Raw genomic sequence first — 19,174 nt, 5'->3', positions numbered from 1 at the left:
GCAAGAAAAGAATATTCTGGAAGTTACACACTTTCAGTGTTTTCCTCCACCCTGACCAACCACAAGGCCAGGTAACCCATCTTGGCTGCCCCTGGCTACCCCCAAACCACCTCCGAACTCCTTCTCCTCCTCCCCCGCTTCCCCACCTTCACAAGAGAGCCCAGTGGGTCTTCTGAAATGAGACCAATTTAGCTTCAGTCAGTGCTCTGGTGGAGTGGCTCTGCAGCCGCTACACTCAGTACTACACTTCTTCAAACCTCCTGCTCCTCTCCCAAGCACCAGCCACTTCTCATTTATCGCCACAAGAGAGTTTTTCAATTTGACATGTGTGTGTAATCACTGATTTGTGTCTGTGAGCTGCTTGAGGGAGGGCCCAGGTCTGTTTTGTTCACCAGTGACTGCAAAAACCCTGCTCAACACCAGACAGAAACTGGAAGCTTAACAAACGGTTGTCAGATGTGCAAATAAAATATACCCACAAGTACAATTAAATTGGTAATATACATACAACAGTCAAAGATTAAGGAAACATGAAAAAAGAAGTGGGTTTTGGCTGAGTGGCAGACTCTAACCTTAGCTCCCTTATAACAATATATTTATTACAAGTGGGTCTGACCAAGATTTTTTCCTGGTGTGTCAATTTATGGGGGAACATATTAAGGTATGAAAAATTGAAACTCAGATAATCGTAAAGAAAAAATAACACTACATACACACGCACACACCCTCAGGTAACTGTAAAACCAAACATATCACACACACACACTTCCTCCTGCCTAGTTCAGGGGCTTTGACTGGATGCTGTCCTTAAGACCTGCTCTGGACACAAAAAGAAAGCAAGACCAAGTCCAACCAATCAGAAGTCAGCACCTACAGAGCCCCGCCCCTCCACACGGGTGACAGACAGCAGGCTCCGCCCCAGTCCAGCGCCACCTGGAGGTCGAGGCGGACAAATGTGGCGCCTGCCGGGAGGCGGATCTATCTGCCAGGCGGAGCGCGCTGAGCTGGCCAGGGTCTTCGTGGTCTGCAGAGATGAGGCCTCCGCCCAACACTAGTCAGGCCGCTCACGGGGCAGCTGTGGGGGTCATTGAGGGCGGAGCCGCTGAGGCGCGGTCGACAGCTGTTAACCTGTTCACTCAAGAGACTTTTTCCCACAACTTTCCGCTACTTCCTGTTGTAAATTATCCGTACTTGACCAGAAGAATGGGTGTGATGAGGAAAAGTGGCTCAGAAAAGGGACACAATAGCGGTTGTAAATGCTTCAGTAACATCTCTTTTGGGCCCAACCTCCATTAAGCAGAGTGGACCCGGAGAAGGGGTGGTGCCCTCTCGCTGGCGCCCAGTCAGTGGGGCAGGGGTGTGGAGGCTGTTCCTCTCCAGCTGGTGGCCTAGACGTCCCCGGAGGAGCCCAAACTGCAGCGTTACACTCAGACCTCAAGGTCGGACAGCCAGCGTGTCTTCAGCTGCCCCGGCCCTGAATGGGCCTGACTAGGAGGTGGCCATTAGCCCTGCTCTCTCCCTCAGGGTCAGGGCACAGAACTAAAATAACTGTCATTCATTTCATGTTCCTTGTTCCTAATTTGAAAGGAGGTCTGAGGTCACAGGAGAGTAGCCTGTGTTGGGGTGAACTGGGCCAAACAGTGCTGACGCCCCTGAGAAATATTCTTTCCCTCTCCCATGTGGCCTAACACCCAGCGCCTCTTATTTCCCCTCATTGTCCAAATTTCCTCCTAATTCCCTTGTCCCCGGAAACATGCAAACCTCAATGTTGGTCACAAAAATTGGCTCCCGTGGCCCAGTTTTTTCCCCCCAACCCCAAGCCTCTTTTTCCCTCTTCTTGCTCTCCTGCCCTGTTCATGGACCCCAGTATCCCCAGGTCTACAGGTCATGTTCGGCTCCTGAGAATTCATTAGTTGTAGAATAAAAGGCTTTATCTCCAGTAAAGAGATTTCAAGACATCTAGGGGCAGGTGGGTTTTCTGAATACTCTGGATGCAAGAACTTGGGATGCTATTCGGGGAGGCTACTGCAAGCAGAGGAGGGTAAGACTAGCGAGGACAGAGCTGTGAGCTCTAATCCCACACTCAGCAGGTGAGGACCCTGTGTCCACTGTTTTGGCCATCTTCATGAACTTGGAGAAGCCGTGGCTCCCCTGAGAAGCTCCATGTGGACGCAGTGTGGAGCTGGGAGTCCGGGTCTGGTGCCAGTTGGTCACTGAGTTGCCAAGATGCCTCTCAGGGTCTCAGTGGTCTCCTCCTTAAAAGTGGCATAACAATCACTGGCCTGAGTGCCTCTGGAATTGTAATTAGGATCCAACCGAGAGCTTGATCTAAAAGCCCATCTGAAACATTATGTCCTATTGAGGGTATTTTCTTCATTCTTCTTTCCCCTTAGGTGACAAGAAACAGAGAACCGGGGAGGCAACTAATAAAAGTACTCTGAGCTGCTTTTTTAGAGTGCAAGGGATTTTGCTCTCCCAGCCCCCTGCTGGATCCTTGGTGGGGGCGGGGGGTGGTGGTGGTCATTTCTATTGTCCCTGGCCCTGATCCATGTTGGGCTGGAACAGGAATTCAAGTGGGAAAGAGAGGCAGTCTTGGGGAGTGGAAGGGCTCTGGAGTTGGGTACTGTCCTCCCTCACCCCGAAGATGCTCCATTGCCTCCATGGTGAGTGCCGCTTGGTGGTATAGAGATGGTGAGCCAGGCTTCTGCTTCCCTTGCTCTGCTATGGGTGGGGCAAGGGATGGGAGGACGAAACAGACCCACGCAAACAACCAAGCTGGGACCTTCTGCGCTGCACTGCAGAAAGAGGGGTGGGACTTCTTAGTCGGTCTGTGTCTCCCTAAAGTGCTAGGAACAGCTGGAAATTGGGCATCACCACCTGTCTTGCTCCATTCTGTCATCTGCCTCTCACACCCTTCTAATACTGTCCTGTTAGGGCCCTCTGGGGGAGGTTCAGGTTTGTCTTTGCTCCTCTAGTAAGCTGCATCTCAGCTGGCTTCCTGGTATGGTGGTTTAGTCGCTAAGTCATGTCCGACTCTTTTCGATCCCATGGACGGCAGCCTGTCAGGCTCCTCTGTCCATGGGATTCTCCAGGCAAGAATACTGGAGTGGGTTGCCTTTGCCTTCTCCAGGGGATCTTCCTGACCCAGGGATCAAACTCAGGTCTGCATTGCAGGCAGATTCTTTATCGACTGTGCTATGAGGGAAGCCAGCTTCCTGGTATGCAGACCCTTATATAATCCTCTCCCCTTGAGTGTGGGCTGGTCCTAATGGCTTGCTATTCATGAAGAAAGAACGTGAAAGTCGCTCAGTCGTGTCTGACTCTTTGCCACCCTAGGGACTATACAGTCCATGGAATTCTCCAGGCCAGAATACTGGAGTGGGTAGCCTTTCCTTTCTCCAGGGGATCTTCCCAACCCAGGGATCAAACCCAGGTCTCCCACATTGCAGGCGGATTCTTAACTGAGCCACCAGGGAAGCCATGAAGAGAACAGGGCAAAAGCATCTAAGACTTGATTATAGAAGTCTGTGATGGGACTTCCCTGGCAGTCCAGTGATTAAGATTCCAAGCTTCCAATGTAGAAGGGACAGGTTCAATCCCTGGTTGAGGAACTAAGATCCTGCATGCTGCACAGTGTGGCCAAATAATAATAATAATAAAATAAAAATCTGTGTCCTCCATCTCGCCTGCACACTCTAGCACTCTCCTGTCTGCTCTAGCGAAGCCATGGGCCATCTTGTGAGCTGCCCTGTGGGAGGCCCACAAGGCAAAGAACTAAGGGCATTCTCTAGCCAACAGCCCATGTTGAACTGAAGCCAAGTCCAGCAATGTGTGAGAAACTGAATCCCATCAGCAACCACAGGAGTAAGCTTGGAAATGGACTCTTCCCTATTAAAACTTGGAATGATTGCAGCCAGACACCTTGACTGAAGCCTGTGAGTGACCCTGAGCCTGAGGACCCGACCAAGCTAATTACAGATTCCTGACACACAGAAACTGGGAAATAATATAATGTTGTTTAAGCCACTAAGATTTGGGTTAATTTGTCATGCAGCATAGATAACAAATACACTCCTTTCCCTTCAACCCTGTTGCTTTGTCAGTGCTAAGTCTCTTTGTCCTTGGCCTTCATTCACTCCTCTGGTTCACTCCACCCCCACCCCATTCACTCCACCCTCACCCCCCTGTCCCTACCTCTCTGAGGCTCCTCCCTCTTGTCGTCATTTCTCTCACCCCCTAATTGTGGTCTCCTCCAGCATCTCTGTCTGTGTACTCCCCGAAGAGCCCCTTGCTCATGGCTTCAGTAATGAGTAAGCTCTGTGTCTATGGAGATATTCTTCCAGTTATTTCCCCCATTCCTCCCGCTCATCTGCATTCAGTTCCATTTCTCTTCTGGCCCCTGAATATATATTTTATCTAGATGTTACTATAACAACTCAAATCAGTTAATATGTCCCTCCTCGACATGTCTGCTTTCAGTCAGCAATACACGTTCCCTTCAGAAGGCAGCTCAGAGCTTCCCCAGATCCCCTTCCACAGCTGAGCACGAATCTCCTCTCTTCCTATCTGCCTCTCTTCAGTTGAGACTCACTTTCTTTACTCGAGACTGCCTGTATTCGCAACTTGGTTACTTCCCTGCTCCCAGTTTTTTAACCTGTAGCTAAAAACTAGAAATACCCCCAGATGTTTTTCAACAGGTGGTACATCTCTGTGCCATGGACTGCTACTCAGAAATAAAAATGAAAGCATTATTGATACGTACAACAACTGGGATGGATCTCAATAGAATTATGTTGAATGAAAAAAAGCCAAACCCCAAAGGTTATATACTGTACGACTCCAATTTATATAACACTATTTACACGCGAAAACTATGGAAACGGAGAACAGATGAGTAGCTGCCCAGGTGAGTAATTGGGGCAGAGAGGGAGGCAGGGAAGAAGTGATCGTGATTGTAAGAGAGCAATGTGGGGAATCATGGGCCCATGGAAATGTGTACCTTGACCACGTCAGTGTCAATAACCTGCTTGTGATACTACACTTAGGTTTTGAGAGATGTTATCATTGGGGAAAACTGATAGAGGGTATAGGGGATTTCTCTGTAGTAGTTCTTGTAATTGCATGTGAATCCAAATTGGCATCAAAAAAAAAAGTTTAATTAAGAAAAAAACACCACCTTGAGTTACATGGAACTCAACTTATAACCTAGAAAGTACATTACCTAGAAAGTACATTCATTCCTAGAAGGTATGAATGAAAAAAAAACAGAAAACACTGCTTTAAAAAAATAATTTGATCATCTATAATTCTTTATTTTTATTCTTAAATTTAAAAAAATTTTCAATTTTTTTGGCCACACCCCATGGCATATGGGATCTTAGTTCCCCATCAGGGATCAAACCCATGCCCCCTGCATTGGAGGTGAAGAGTCTTAACCACTGGGCCACCTGGAAAGTCCCCATAATTCCTTTTTCCTTTTTTTAACTTGAAGTATAGTTGATGTGAGATATTATAAAAGTTACAGGTGTACAGTGTAGTGATTCACAATTTTTAAAGGTTATACTCCATTTGTAGTTATTATAAAACATTGGCTATGTTCCCTGTGTTGTACAATATATACTTGCAACTAAAAAAAAAAAAATCACTACTTTTAACCCACTAAAATGTTTGTATTTGAAAAGCAGTAACAGAACCGCAAGTTTCTAATCTTCTGCCTTCACCCTGAGTGGCGCTCCCACAGAAAGCTAGGTGGACTGTGGCACTGCCCACGGTGCTCCCCTGAGATGGTAAGATCAGTTCCAGTACATCTGCTCTTCTCACTGATCTGGCGCTCCTGCCCTCTTCTTTCTGGAGGGGCAGTGAAAAGCAGGAAGAACTTAGGGAAGCTCTTTTCGGGAGAGGAACTGAGTCTGAGGTCAGGGCAGAAAGAGAGAGATTAGGGCAAGTCACCACAGGCGGGTCAAGTTCTCACCCTCACAGTGCCTTCTTCCCTCTAAGCCCAGGATGCCCTTGTTGACCGAAACCCCACCATCCTCCAGCCCCTGCTCAAATCCCATTTGCTCAGGGACTCCTGCGCTCCAGCCCCCCTCCCTTCTTGTCTGAGCTTCACAATTTAACTCCTGATTAACCAGTGAACGTTAGTCTGGATTGTATTGTGTGTAAACTCCTCACAGGCAGAGACCGCCTGTCTCACCAGGCTCCTCTGCACAATCAGTTCAGGCACTCAGTCATGTCCAACTCTTTGTGACCCCACAGACTGCAGCACGCCAGGCTTCCCTGTCCATCACCAACTCCCGGAGCTCACTCAAACTCATGTCCATTGAGTCGGTGATGCCATCAACCATCTCATCCTCTGTTGTCCCCTTCTCCTCCTGGCTTCAATCTTTCCCAGCATCAGGGTCTTTTCTAATGAGTCAGTTCTCTGATTCTGCACAATGCTAGGCACCAAATACAGAGTATAGAAATATTAGTAAGTATTAGCTTGTAACACAGTCAAAGGGATAACCTCCTTAATTCATGAGGAGGTCATTTTGATAGAAAAGTGGCCAGAAAATAAATTGACAGTTCTCAGTTTAAAAGTGCAAACACCCCTCAACGCATGAAACGAGTTCAATCTCCTTGTGGTCAGAGAAATGCAAAATGAAATGTACAGCAAGAGATCACTGCTCACCCAATCGGTGGGCGAAAGTCCAAGAGTCTGATGACATACTCAATTGGCAATATTCTCTTTCAGATGTATTCCTGGTGATAAGGGAAAAGGCTAAAACTCCTGGGGGTAATTTTTTTAAACTTTTCATTTTAAAACTATCTCATGGAAACTACAGAAAACTACAGAAAAGATGCAAGTGTCACAAAATAATTTATTTTTTTCTAAACTATTTGTGACAAAGTGTCAACATGGTGCCCAGTCACCCCCCAAAAAAAACCTTACTATAGGATATATTTCTTTTTATCCTATACTAGAAATATATTCTTATAAATAAGGACACTGTCGTCCATAACTGCAGTACAAACATCAAAATCAGGAAGGTAACACTGATTCATTACTATCATCCATTACTATCCTCAGACCCAATTTACAATTCTCTAATTTTTCCAATAATGCCCTTTGTACCAAAAATATCCAATCCAGAATCACACATTTACTTGTCTTGTCTCTTTAGTTTCTTTCCTTCCATCTGGAATACTTCCTCAATCTTTCCCTGACTTTCATGGCCTTGACACTTGAAAAATACAAGTGAGTTATTTTGTAGGATATCCCTTTGCCAATGGTGTGATATTCGTGTTCTTTCAAAAGTCATATAACGAAACCTACCCTGCAAGGTGATGGTATTAGGAGGTGGAGCCTTTGGGAGAAGATTAAGTCATTAGGGCAGAGCTCTTGTGACTGGGATTAGTGCTCTTATAAGAGAGACCCCAGAGAGCTAGCTTGTACCTACCACCATGTGGGGACACAGAGAAAAGATGGCTGTCTATGCAGAAGGAAGCATCACCAATCATCAAATCTACTGGCATCTTCATCTTGAACTTTTCAGCCTCTACTGTGAGATACAACTATCCAGTTTATAAACCACCCAGTCTATAGTACTTTTTTCAGTTCAGTTCAGTTCAGTCACTCAGTCATGTCCAACTCTTTGTGACCCCATGAATCACAACACACCAGGCCTCCCTGTCCATCACCAACTGCCGGAGTCTACCTAAACTCATGTCCATCCAGTCAGTGATGCCATCCAACCATCTTATCCTCTGTCGTCCCCTTCTCCTCCTGCCCCCAATCCTTCCTAGAATCAGGGTCTTTTCCAATGAGTCAACTCTTCGCATAGGTGGCCAAAGTACTGGAGTTTCAGCTTCAACATCAGTCCTTCCAATGAACACCTACAACTGATCTCCTTTAGGATGGACTGTTTGGATCTCCTTGCAGTCCAAGAGACTCTCAAGAGTCTTCTCCAACACCACAGTTCAAAAGCATCAATTCTTCGGTGCTCAGTTTTCTTTATAGTCCAACTCTCACATCCATACATGACTACTGGAAAAACCATAGCCTTGACTTAGATGGACCTTTGTTGGCAAAGTAATGTCTCTGCTTTCTAATATGCTATCTAGGTTGGTCATAACTTTCCTTCGAAGGAGTAAGCGTCTTTTAATTTCATGGCTGCAATCACCATCTGCAGTGATTTTGAAGCCCCCCAAAATAAAGTCTGACACTGTTTTTGCTGTTTCCCCATCTATTTCCCACGAAGTGATGGGACCAGATGCCATGATCTTAGTTGTCTGAATGTTGAGCTTGAAGCCAAGTTTTTCACTCTCCTCTTTCATCAAGAGGCTTTTTAGTTGCTCTTCACTTTCTGCCATAAGGGTGGTGTCATTTGCATATCTGAGGTTATTGATATTTCCCCCGGCAATCTTCATTCTAGCTTGTGCTTCTTCCAGCCCAGTGTTTCTCATGATGTACTCTGCATATAAGTTAAATAAGCAGGGTGACGATATACAGCCTTGACGTACTCCTTTTCCTATTTGGAACCAGTCTGTTGTTCCATGTCCAGTTCTAACTGTTGCTTCCTGACCTGCATACAGGTTTCTCAAGAGGCAGGTCAGGTGGTCTGGTATTCCCATCTCTTTCAGAATTTTCCACAGTTTATTGTGATCCACACAGTCAAAGGCTTTGGCATAGTCAATAAAGCAGAAATAGATGTTTTTCTGGAACTCTCTTGCTTTTTCGATGATCTAGCGAATGTTGGCAATGTGATCTCTGGTTCCTCTGCCTTTTCTAAAACCAGCTTGAACATCTGGAAGTTCATGGTTCATGTATTGCTGAAGCCTGGCTTGGAGAATTTTGAGCATTACTTTACCAGCGTGTGAGATGAGTGCAATTATGCAGTAGTTTGAGTATTGTTTGGCATTGCCTTTCTTTGGGATTGGAATGAAAACTGACCTTTTCCAGTCTTGCGGCCACTGCTGAGTTTTCCAAATTTGCTGGCATATCGAGTGCAGCACTTTCACAGCATCATCTTTGAGGATTTGCAATAGCTCAACTGGAATTCCATCACCTCCACTAGCTTTGTTGGTAGTGATGATTTCTAAGGCCCACTTGACTTCACATTCCAGGATGTCTGGCTCTAGGTGAGTGATCACACCATCGTGATTGTCTGGGTCGTGATCTTTTTTGTACAGTTCTTCTGTGTATTCTTGCCACCTCTTCTTAATATCTTCTGCTTCTGTTAGGTCCTTACCATTTCTGTCCTTTATCGAGCCCATCTTTGCATGAAATGTTCCCTTGGTATCTCTAATTTTCTTGAAGAGATCTCTAGTCTTTCCCATTCTGTTGTTTCCCTCTATTTCTTTGCATTGATCGCTGAGGAAGGCTTTCTTATCTCTCCTTGCTATTCTTTGGAACTCTGTATTCAAATGGGAATATGTTTCCTTTTCTCCTCTGCTTTTTGCTTCTCTTCTCAGCTATTTGTAAAGGCCTCCTCAGACAGCCATTTTGCTTTTCTGCATTTCTTTTCCATGGGGATGGTCTTGATCCCTGTCTTCTGTACAATGTCACAAACCTCCGTCCATAGTTCATCAGGCACTCTATCAGATCTAGTCCCTTAAATCTATTTCTCACTTCCACTGTATAATCATAAGGGATTTGATTTAGGTCATACTTGAATAATCTAGTGGTTTCCCCTACTTTCTTCAATTTAAGTCTGAATTTGGCAATAAGGAGTTCATGATCTGAGCCACAGTCAGCTCCCGGTCTTGTCTTTGCTGACTATATAGAGCTTCTCCATCTTTGGCTGCAAAGAATATAATCTGATTTCGGTGCTGACCATCTGGTGATGTCCATGGGTAGAGTCTTCTCTTGTGTTCTTGTTACAGCAGCCCAAATGGGCTAGGAGAGGGTTTGTCTGATGTCTCCTTGAGATTAGATTCAGGTGATGCATCTTTGGCTGGAGTATGTATGACAGAAATGATGCTGCATCATTCTCACTGCATCCTGTTAGGTAGTGTATCATTTCAATTTGGTCCACTATTGATGAAGTTAACTTTGATCACTTGATTAAAGGGCTTTTTCATTGTAAAGTTATTCCTCTTTGTAATTAGTAAGTATCTTGCTGGGAAGTACTTTGAGGCTGTGTAAATATCCCATTCCCCACTAAACTTGCAATTTGTTCGTTTATTTACTTCTAGCACAAACTCCAGGAGTTGGTGATGGACAGGGAGGCCGGGCGTGCTGCAATTCATGGGGTCGCAAAGTGTCGGACATGACTGAGTGACTGAACTGTGGACTCATGGATTCCTATTTTATGCAGTGGATTTATAATCTGTTGGTATCATTATTTTGGTGCTCAAACTTTCTTATATTTTCCCAGTAGAAGCCCTTTCTGTACCCCATCCTTCTTTGAATACTTCTTTAAAGTATAGCATGTTCTGGGCTCATCTTGTTCCTTGCTTGACCCAGCTCTGTAAGTTGCCATTTCTCCAAAGAAAGTCCAGTTCCTTTTGGTAAAGAATGGTATTTAGAAACCAAGATCTGGGCATGAGGTATCCTCATCCCTGTTGAGGTTTTTTTCATTGCTTGTACGTGCTCTCAGTGGGCAGAAGAGGGGAATGTGTGTATGTATATACACAAGATGTAAATATACACACATACATTTTACATCTATATTTATCTCTGGTTCTATCAATATACAGAAGTGAGGCTCAGAGTGGAGGGAGAGGCAGAGGCTAAGGTGTTTTCTGGAGGAAAAGGCTGAATCAGCATCTAGAAATAGGGGAGGGAAGCTGATGACAGTTGCTGTGGGAAATCCAGTGAGAAGGTAAAAAGAGCTGAATAAAAGGACTGTGTACTGGCACGTGTAAAACTGCACAGAACGAATTTGTGTCTTTAAGATTTTCTTGGTGAATTAGGATAATGACCTCATTTATGGTTTACAAAGCACTTTTATTTCCCTCTTTGTTGTAATGCTCACAACCTCTGTGGTGGTCATGCACTGGAGTCCACTCATCAGCTTTGGGATTTTAGGGGGTGAGTTACTAGTCAGTCCATGGAGTTCCTAGGAAATGGGCTGACTGGCAGCCAGTTGAGGTTTTAAGGAAGTGATTCTGCAATCCTCAGACCTAGGGATTGCCCACTCTCTGAAGGAATCCCCAGGAAGCCATGACCATGCCAGTAGAGAGTTGGCCTTCGGCAAAGGGGACTTCTTCCCTGCAGGCCCTCAGGTTCAGCCCTTGAAAACAATGAGCCTCCGGACCAGGACTAAGCTCCCTTAGGGAGAAGTGAGTCCTGGCTGCCCCGCTGGCAGGGTGGACCCCTGTGTGCTTTTTCCCTTCCCCTCTCTTCTAAAGTCAGTCTTCATTGAGAATGATCTATTTTATCTTCACCATTGTAGGCTTGGTGTTTTGAGGGTGGTTAAATTTATAATGTAGCCACTGTTACAGATAATGAGAAGCCACGTGTAGACCATTGAGAGGAATGCATCTTACCTGGATCCTCTTTATCCTCCTTTGGGAAGAAGAGTAAGTGGATTTTTAGTTGTAGATGGTGAGGGTTCTTTATTTTACTAGGAGCATTTAAAAATATCTTTTTATTGAGGTGAAATTCATATAATATTAAATTAACCTTTGGAAAATGTATAGTTCAGGGGCATTTAGTACATTCACAAAGTTGTGCAACCACCACCTCTACCAAGCAGCAAGAGCATTTAAAAAAAATATATTTATTTGGCTGTGCGGTACGTGAGATCTTTAATCTTCACTGGGGCATACGAAATCTTTAGTTGTGCCATTTGTACCCTTAGTTGCTACATGTGGGATCTAGTTCCCTGACCAGGGATCGAATACAAGCTCCCTGCATTGGGAGCATGGAGTCTTAGCCATTGCCCACCAGGGAAGTCCCAGCAAGAGCAGTTTTGATGCTTGCGTGGGGAAAAGACGGTGTACATGGATGCTGGGCAGCCATTGGGTGAAGTGTAGTGTGTCTGCCCAGCACCCTTGCTTGGGAGAACAGCTCTGCCTCTTCTCCACGGGGTGCTGTTGGGTCTGTCAGTCTCCAAACCTCCTGCACCCACTTAAGGGGGTGGATATGTGATCCATGCCACCCCCAGGTGGTAGGACATGTTCAGAGTGGGCTTTGCCCAAAGTCAGAACAACTGAAGTAACCCTCAGGACATCTCTGCGAGGGATGGCACTGAGAGCGAGGGTGCCACTGAAATACAAAACAGGACAATTGTGTCTCATATTTGAGGCTCAGGGGTTTGGAGGGTGTTATTATTTTTTTTAATTAATTAATTTTTTATTGGGAGGGTGTTATTAAAGACATGGAGGAACTTCCCTGGTGGTCCAGTAGTCAAGACTCTGCACTTCCAGTGCAGGGGGCACAGGTTTGATCCCTGGTCAGGGAAGATTCTGTGTGTTGTGGCCAAAAATGAATACATAAATAAATAAACAAAATAAAAGACATGGAATCTCCTGCCCTGGAAGCATTAGGGGGCTTCCTGAAGGAAAGGAAATTATGTTCTTCCACTGGGATTCTCTAAGTTGGGAAAGTAAGGACATGAGACAGCTGCCCACCACCTTGGAGTTTGTTGAAAGCACAGAAAGGTGCCCAAAGTGGGAAGAAGACAGAGTGAAGGTGAGAGAATCACCTCTGGAGCTGGCACTTGAGTCCCTGGATTTACCTGTTCCCCGGTCTTCCTGGCTCTCTAAACTCTAAACTGCTTAATCCTTTTGTTAGGCAGGATTCTGTCACTTGTTTGTTACTGTAGGTGACTGATACTGCCTCTCACCCCAGATGATCTAGGGTTGACCTGGATACTGGCTGGGCCACAGTGGAGCACACACAAGTGATGGGGCCGTAGGAGCCTGAAGGCTAAATCAATCTGAGCTGGACTTCGTGTGATGTATGGTGAGGAGGGCCCAGTAGGGTTAGCCAGCACTGATGTGTCTCTTCTTGGGACAGCCTGGAGGGCCTTCCTCATGCCAAAGACATCAGGACCAGGTGCTGGAACCAACCCTGCAGCCACACATTTGCTTCTTACCGGACATAAGCAACCCCCCTAACATGGTCACCTTGGGCCTTTTCACACCAGCAACACAGACATCCGAGGTCACACTTATCATGGGCTCCCAATGATTTCATCACAGATAATTCTACTGAATAGAAAGCTGCTTTTTTTCTTTTTTGGACAAGCCACATGGTTTGCAGGGTCTTAGTACCCCAATCAGAGACTGAACCCAGGCCATGGCAGTGAAAGTGCCAAGTCCTAACCATGGAACCGCCAAGGAATTCCCTACTGAAGAGAGACACAACTGCCCACTTGACCCTGAGAGTTTCAGTTTATTAAGAATAACTGTAAGGTTTTAAGGTAACTGTCACAATTTCAGAGTCAGATGGACCATGCTTTGAATCCGGCTCTGCTGCTTCCCAACTGTGTGGCTTTGACTGAGCCTCAGTTTCTTCATCTGTAGAGTGAGGATGACACAAACTACCACAGAGTGTTGCTAAGGACTAGGAGAAAAGTGCCAACCTGGTGCCTGGCACACAGGAGACACTCAGTAAACTGTCACTGCTATTTGGGGTATTATTATATAAGCCCTAGGGTTTCCCTGGTGGCTCAGATGGTAAAGAATTCGCCTGCAGTGCAGGAGACCCAAGTTCGTTCCCTGGGTCGGGAAGATCCCCTGGAGAAGGGAATGGTTACGTACTCCAGTTTTCTTGCCTGGAGAATTCCGTGGACAGAGGAGCCTGGTGGGCTACAGTCCACAGGGTCGCAGAGTTGGACACGAGTGAACAACTAACACTTTCACACTTTAAGGAACTAGAAGGTATGGCAACTATCTTTCTAAACATGGTCTTCCCCTTAGCCAAGCTTTGGCATGTCTATGGATGTCCACCTTGATGCTGAAAGCAAAGTAGCAAGTAGTCTGCAATGCGCATATTCATTCAGCCAAAGCTTGTGCCAAGTATGGGGCTACAGAGGTGATAGAGAATGTCTCTGTCTTCAGAGACCACTTAAGATGGAAGGAACATCTTAAGTCTCTGGAACTGGCCAGGTAGAGACCACGGATAGCAGGACCTCTCACCAGTGGCATGGCGTGACCCCTTGAATGAGGGTGACACTGAAAACTGTGTAGGCAGTGTTCTCTGACCTTGAGGCATGGGGAGTTGGCAGACTGAAGGACCTGGAAGCATTAAAGGACTCCTGGAAGGGAATCTCTTGGATGAAAGGTCAGCTCTATGTCCCAAAGAGTTAGGTAACTGCTGCTGCTGTGACCCTTGAAGGGCTGAAGTTAGTGGGGGCGGAGGGAAAAGAAGGACTGGTTTCAGCAGAGAGGGTGATGGATGCCTGGGGAAGGGGGCACACTATGTCCTGGCCCAGGGAGCTCAGAGTGCTGTAATAAAGATGAAGCGCTGGGTGGAATGGGAGTACACTGTGGGAGATGACTGGTAGGGGTACAGGCAGAAGAAGGGAGGGGAGTGAGGGGGCCAAGCCTAGCGGTGGCGGTTGGGAGAGTGAGAGTGGTGGTGCTGATGTAAGTAGACAGAGATGCCCCAAGTCAGAAACCTGGAGCCTTGGGAACTCTATGGGAAATGAGACCAACCCTCCTGGCAACGGGGTGAGTAAGCACGAGGGTGGAGTGTAGGTGTGTGCACAGAATCTTAGAGCTGGAAGGGATCTTCAATGTCATTTAGTTCCACCTCCCAGCCAAGGAATCTTTCAGTCTTCCACTGACTAACTGAGGGCACTCAACTCTACTTGGACACCTCAAGGTACGGGGAGCTCACTCCCTTTAAGGGAGGCTCATCCAATAGAGGTGCTCGAACCTCCAATACAGCCTGGATAGGCCTGGCGCCCCGACCTTGGCCCTGTTGAATGGACTGGTCTCCACTCGGCGGCGGCACCTGGCGGGGGTGGCGGGTGGCGTGGGGGTTGCGACGCGGATGGGCCGGCGCTGCTGTCCCCAGCCCCAGTGCTGAGGCAGGCAGAGTGCAGTGGGCTCTGGTGGAGGTCGGGAGAACTGCAGGGCGAAGGCCGCCGGGGGCTCCGCGGGCTGCCGGGGGGGAGGCACTTGACACCGGCCGCGGGAGAGGAGGGGCCGCTGTCCCTGCGGCCAGTGCTGGATGCGGGGACCCAGCGCAGAGGCAGCGCCAGGTAGCGGGGCGCCCCGCGCAGGGTGGGGGGTGGTGGTGGTGGTGAGGGCTGCCGCAGGCCCCCGGCGGAGTAGCCGGGAGAGCGGCCGAGGCGGGGTGCCCGGGCCCTGCGCAGGGTCGGGGCGCCGCGGGGTCCGGCTCTCCGACCCGCAGCGTGCGGGGACCCCCAGCCGGGACGTAGGGGCCGGGAAGTCGGGCCGAGGGCGCTAGGACCGGCCGTGCGCCCAGGCCGCTCCCGCCGCGGCGCCCCGGGGCCCCCAAGTCGGCGCTGCCTCGCGGACCGGCTCCGCAGCGCCGGGGCCGGGGCCAGCGCGGCCGCGGGGGGCGAGCAGCGGGCGGAGGCCTGGGCCCGCGGGCGGCCGGAGGGAGGGAAGGAGGAAGGCGGAGAGAAGGGGTGGGAGGGGGGGACCCGGCGGAGGAGGCGGAGAGAGGGAGCGCGACAGCGAGCGGAGGGAGGGAGCGAGCGAGCGAGGCAGGCAGGCGGGCCGGGAGGGAGGGAGGGAGGGCGCGCGGGCGGCGGCGGCGGCGGCGGCGAAAGCAGAGGACGAGCCGGGACGCGGCGCCGCGGCACTAGGGCGCGCAGCCGGGCCGGCCCGACCCCACCGGCCACACGGTAATGAGCGCCGCTGCTGGCGGCCCGGGAGGCCGGCCCGGAGGCGGGCGGGGAGGAGGGTAGCCGGGCGGGGGGCACGGTGGCGGGCAGTGCCCGGCTCCGGGCACGCTCCCGGACCCCCGCAACTCGGCGCCGGGCGCTCGCGGGGCCAGGGCTGCGGGCGGCGACGGCGGGCCGGGCTGGCCAGGGAGGCGCGGGGGATTGGAGGGTTTGTTTATGTCCCCGCGGGCTCGCCAGGCGCCCCCTCCCGTCCCGCCCGCTCCCGGCGCGGAGCCCCTTCCGCGCCCCCGCCCGGCTCCGGGCTCAAGTTCAAGTCTATACAATGCCGCCGGGGGCCCCCCTCCGCCGCCGGCCTCAGCCTCGGTGCCCGGCTAGGCGCTGCCGCAGGGGCCCCGGCCTGGCCGCCCCCGCCTTCCGGGCCCTGCCTGCCCCCGCCCCGGGGCCCAGCCTGGGGCCTGCGGCCGGGGCGCTGGAGGGCGCGGACCCCGACCCGGAATAATCGGCTCCCGCCGCGGCCCGCAGGGAGCGGGGGAGGGGGGCGGGGGCCGGGCCCCGCGCAGGCTCCGCGGCGGCGGCAGAAAATGGCAGCCTGGCACGACCCGGCCCCCCGCCCCTCCCCCCCGGCTCCCGGCCCTCCTCGGCCCGGCGGGGCGGGGGGACCCGGGAGGCCCCCGGGGGGCGGGCCGAGGGGTGATCCGGGGGCCGGGCCGGGGAGCGCTGCGCAGCGATCTTCCTCCGGCCACCTGTGGCTGGGGGTGCGGGGTGCCAGCGGATCTGGGAGGGGCGGCGGGGGTGGGGAGAGTGCCAGTTGGGGGGCACACCTCTCCGCGGAGAGTCGAGCGGCGCGCGCGCGGGGCGGGGGGGGGGCGGACGTCGTGCCTGGCTCCTCCCTGCCCCCGCCGCGGGCCGTGGGAGCCGGGGCGGCGGCGGCGGCGGCGGCGGCGGCGGCGGCGGTGGCGGCGGCGGCGCCGCAGTGTGGGGGCGGGGCGGGGGCGGGCGAAGATCCCGGACCCGGGCCGCGGGGACCGGAAAACGCAGGGGGTGGGAGCCTCGGGGCCGGAGCCCGAGGCGTTGCGGGCGGGGGCGCCCAGGGTCGCCCCCTGCAGCAGCACCCACCCCCCTGCACACACTCACACGCACCCCCGCTGGGCCGGTGCAGACGTGTCCTTGAAAGCTTCGCATCTGCACGGTGAAGGACGAGGCCTTGCCGAGGCTGCGGCTTGGGGTCTTCAGCCCCAGTCCCAGTGCCCCGGGAGACCCCAAGCTTCGGAGCCGCAGGCGGCTTCGGGCCGTGTCCCGCCCTCACCCCAGCTCCCCTCCCCCAGGCCGCCCTGCCCTCCCTCCCCCTCGGCTCCGAAGAGGCTGGCCGGAGTCCAGGGCCCGCCCCCGGCCTCCCCCAGCCCCCCAACGCTGGGGCCCGCGGCCCTCGGGCTGCCAAACTGCATTTCGCTTTCCTGGAGCCTCCCTTCTTGGGGCACCCACTCCCTTCCCTCTTCCTCCACCCCCCACCCCCTGTTATTTCCCCCTTTTCTCTCCATCCCTTCCGTCCTTCCTTCTCTCTCTACTGCAAAGCCAGTTGAGTAGGTATTGGCGCCTTGGGTGGGGAGTGAGGGGCTCGCTGGTTCTCAGGGGCTCTCTTCACCCCCGGCTCGCGAAGGGGAGCCCCCTGTGGCTGCACCTTGACCCAAGATGGCGTCCTGCACCCAGCTGGGCAGCTCCGGCCTGCGTCAGGCGGGGAGGAAGGGCCCAGGGCCCCGAAGCCACACAACTCGCCCCCTTCGAAACCAGCAGGGACTGGAGGCTGCGGGAGAGGAGCCGGCCGCCCTGTGACCCAGCTTGCCCCTCGCTGCCGTGCCCAGAGACTGCCATCAGCATCCCTGGGGTACTGTTCCATCTTCATGTTTCAGCCGGGGCTGCCAGCGGCTGAACCAGGCCTCCTGGGCTGGCGGGCTGTGAAGGGATCCTGGGATCAGGTGCTGCTCCGCTGTGCCTGCTCCCTCCCGGCAGATGTGACAGCTGCAGCCGAGGGAGCTTTTCTCCTTGGGCGATGCTTGGAGTGCTAGGACTGGCCTGTGGGATTTGGGGAGCCCAGCTGTCAGGCGGACCCTTATTGGGCCGTCCCTTGTGCTGGCAGGGACCGATCTCCTGGTTGGTTTCCTGAGCTACCTGGGTTAAGAGGCTTGGGTTGTTAGGAGTTGTTGCTAGGTTTCTGGGACATGGTGGTCCCCCTCTGCCTCCAGGTCCCACTGAGGCCCTGGTTGGGCTGTTTGACAGGCAACTCTGTGAAAAGTGTGAGTCTTGTGTGCATGTGTGTGCATGTGTGCACATGTGCCGCATGCAGGCAGGGGCCCAGGCAAACCTGTGCAGCGGGTCTGGCACCTGCCCGCCTCCCTTCCTGGGCCCCACTCCTCTGGGCCCTGGCTTCCTCTCTAGCCTCTTGTCCAGGTCCTTGGGCCTGTCTTCAGCTCCTCATCAAATGCACAGTTCCTGGCCTAGATGGACCGAGGCTCTGCTTGTCCTCCTTCCCAGGCTCACGGACCCGCAATAGGAAACCAGCCTTTGAAAAGGTGAATTCCTTCTCGAATTTAAGGAGTGTCAGTTTCACCGAGCAAGGGCCCCTCCCCTCCTCGCCCCACCCCCCAAGCACTGGAGAAGCAGAGGAGAGGACAACCACGGCCATGTGTCAGGGTGTCTGTGGACAAGATTCTTCTGTAGGGTGGGGGTTGGACTGCAGCTTGAAGGCCCATTCCAGCTTTTAAATTCTATGGCTCTGATTCCAGTGGTGGAGTTTCAGACCCAGGAAGGGGGGTGGGGTGGTCTTATTTCTACCATACAGGGATAATCAGGAAGGACTTCTCAGGAAAGGAGGTCTGAGTGAGAGCAGGGCCTCCTGAGGGGTGGGCCTTTGAAGGGAGCTGGTGGTGTGAAGGGTGGGGGCCCTTCAGGAAACAGGTCGGTCACATCTGACTCCACAAAAGGTGTAAAAGTTTAGCCTCTGGTTAAGCCCTCATGTGTGTGTGTCCTTTTGTAGGTTTACGTGGGCATTTGTGTGTGTGTGTGTGTGCACAATTTCTGAGGTTTCCTCCCTGAGTCCAGTTTGCAGTAAGCGCCTGAGTTCGTTGTGGATCTTCTTCAGGCTGAAACTCCAAACCTTTTCATCCTTTCTTGGTTTCTCTGGGGACCAGCCCCCATCCCAGGGCCCACCCATAGTCACCTCATTAGAACAAGAGATGCTCCTAGTTTAATGCCAGTGGTCCTCTGGAAAAGCCTGCAAGGAAGACAGGACAAGCTATAAAATCCTGGCCCGGGATGACCTGGCTGGAAAGAAGCAGGGCCAGAGCTGCCCTCTGGGGAGCTTAGACTGCCTCCTGCTCCAGCTCTCCTGGTCTCCTACACTCTGTATCAGTCTTGCCTCTTGGTTC

General features: G+C 51.6%; 1 protein-coding gene across 9 annotated transcripts in view; it reads left to right on the top strand.

Annotated features, from left to right (window-relative positions):
- Positions 1–19,174, top strand: part of DNMT3A (DNA methyltransferase 3 alpha) — a 129,566-nt gene that overhangs the window by 11,611 nt on the left and 98,781 nt on the right. For 3 of the 9 annotated variants that reach the window (XM_081592736.1, XM_081592726.1, XM_081592724.1), the window contains exon 1: positions 15,060–15,140. The exons of 1 other annotated variant lie outside the window; for it this stretch is intronic. The gene's annotated coding sequence lies outside the window, so the exon portion shown is untranslated. Of the gene's footprint in view, positions 1–15,059; positions 15,141–15,642; positions 15,753–17,540; positions 17,635–19,174 lie in introns of those variants that run through there. 5 more of the 9 variants (XR_014082709.1, XM_081592735.1, XM_081592725.1 and 2 more) reach the window with 2 other exon arrangements.

Source organism: Giraffa tippelskirchi, chromosome 4, assembly GCF_054371585.1.
Source record: "Giraffa tippelskirchi isolate mGirTip1 chromosome 4, T2T-mGirTip1v1.2.pri, whole genome shotgun sequence".
NCBI classification, from domain to species: domain Eukaryota; kingdom Metazoa; phylum Chordata; class Mammalia; order Artiodactyla; family Giraffidae; genus Giraffa; species Giraffa tippelskirchi.
Note: the sequence above shows the minus strand (reverse complement) of the source record. Positions and strands in the feature narration are given on the sequence as shown.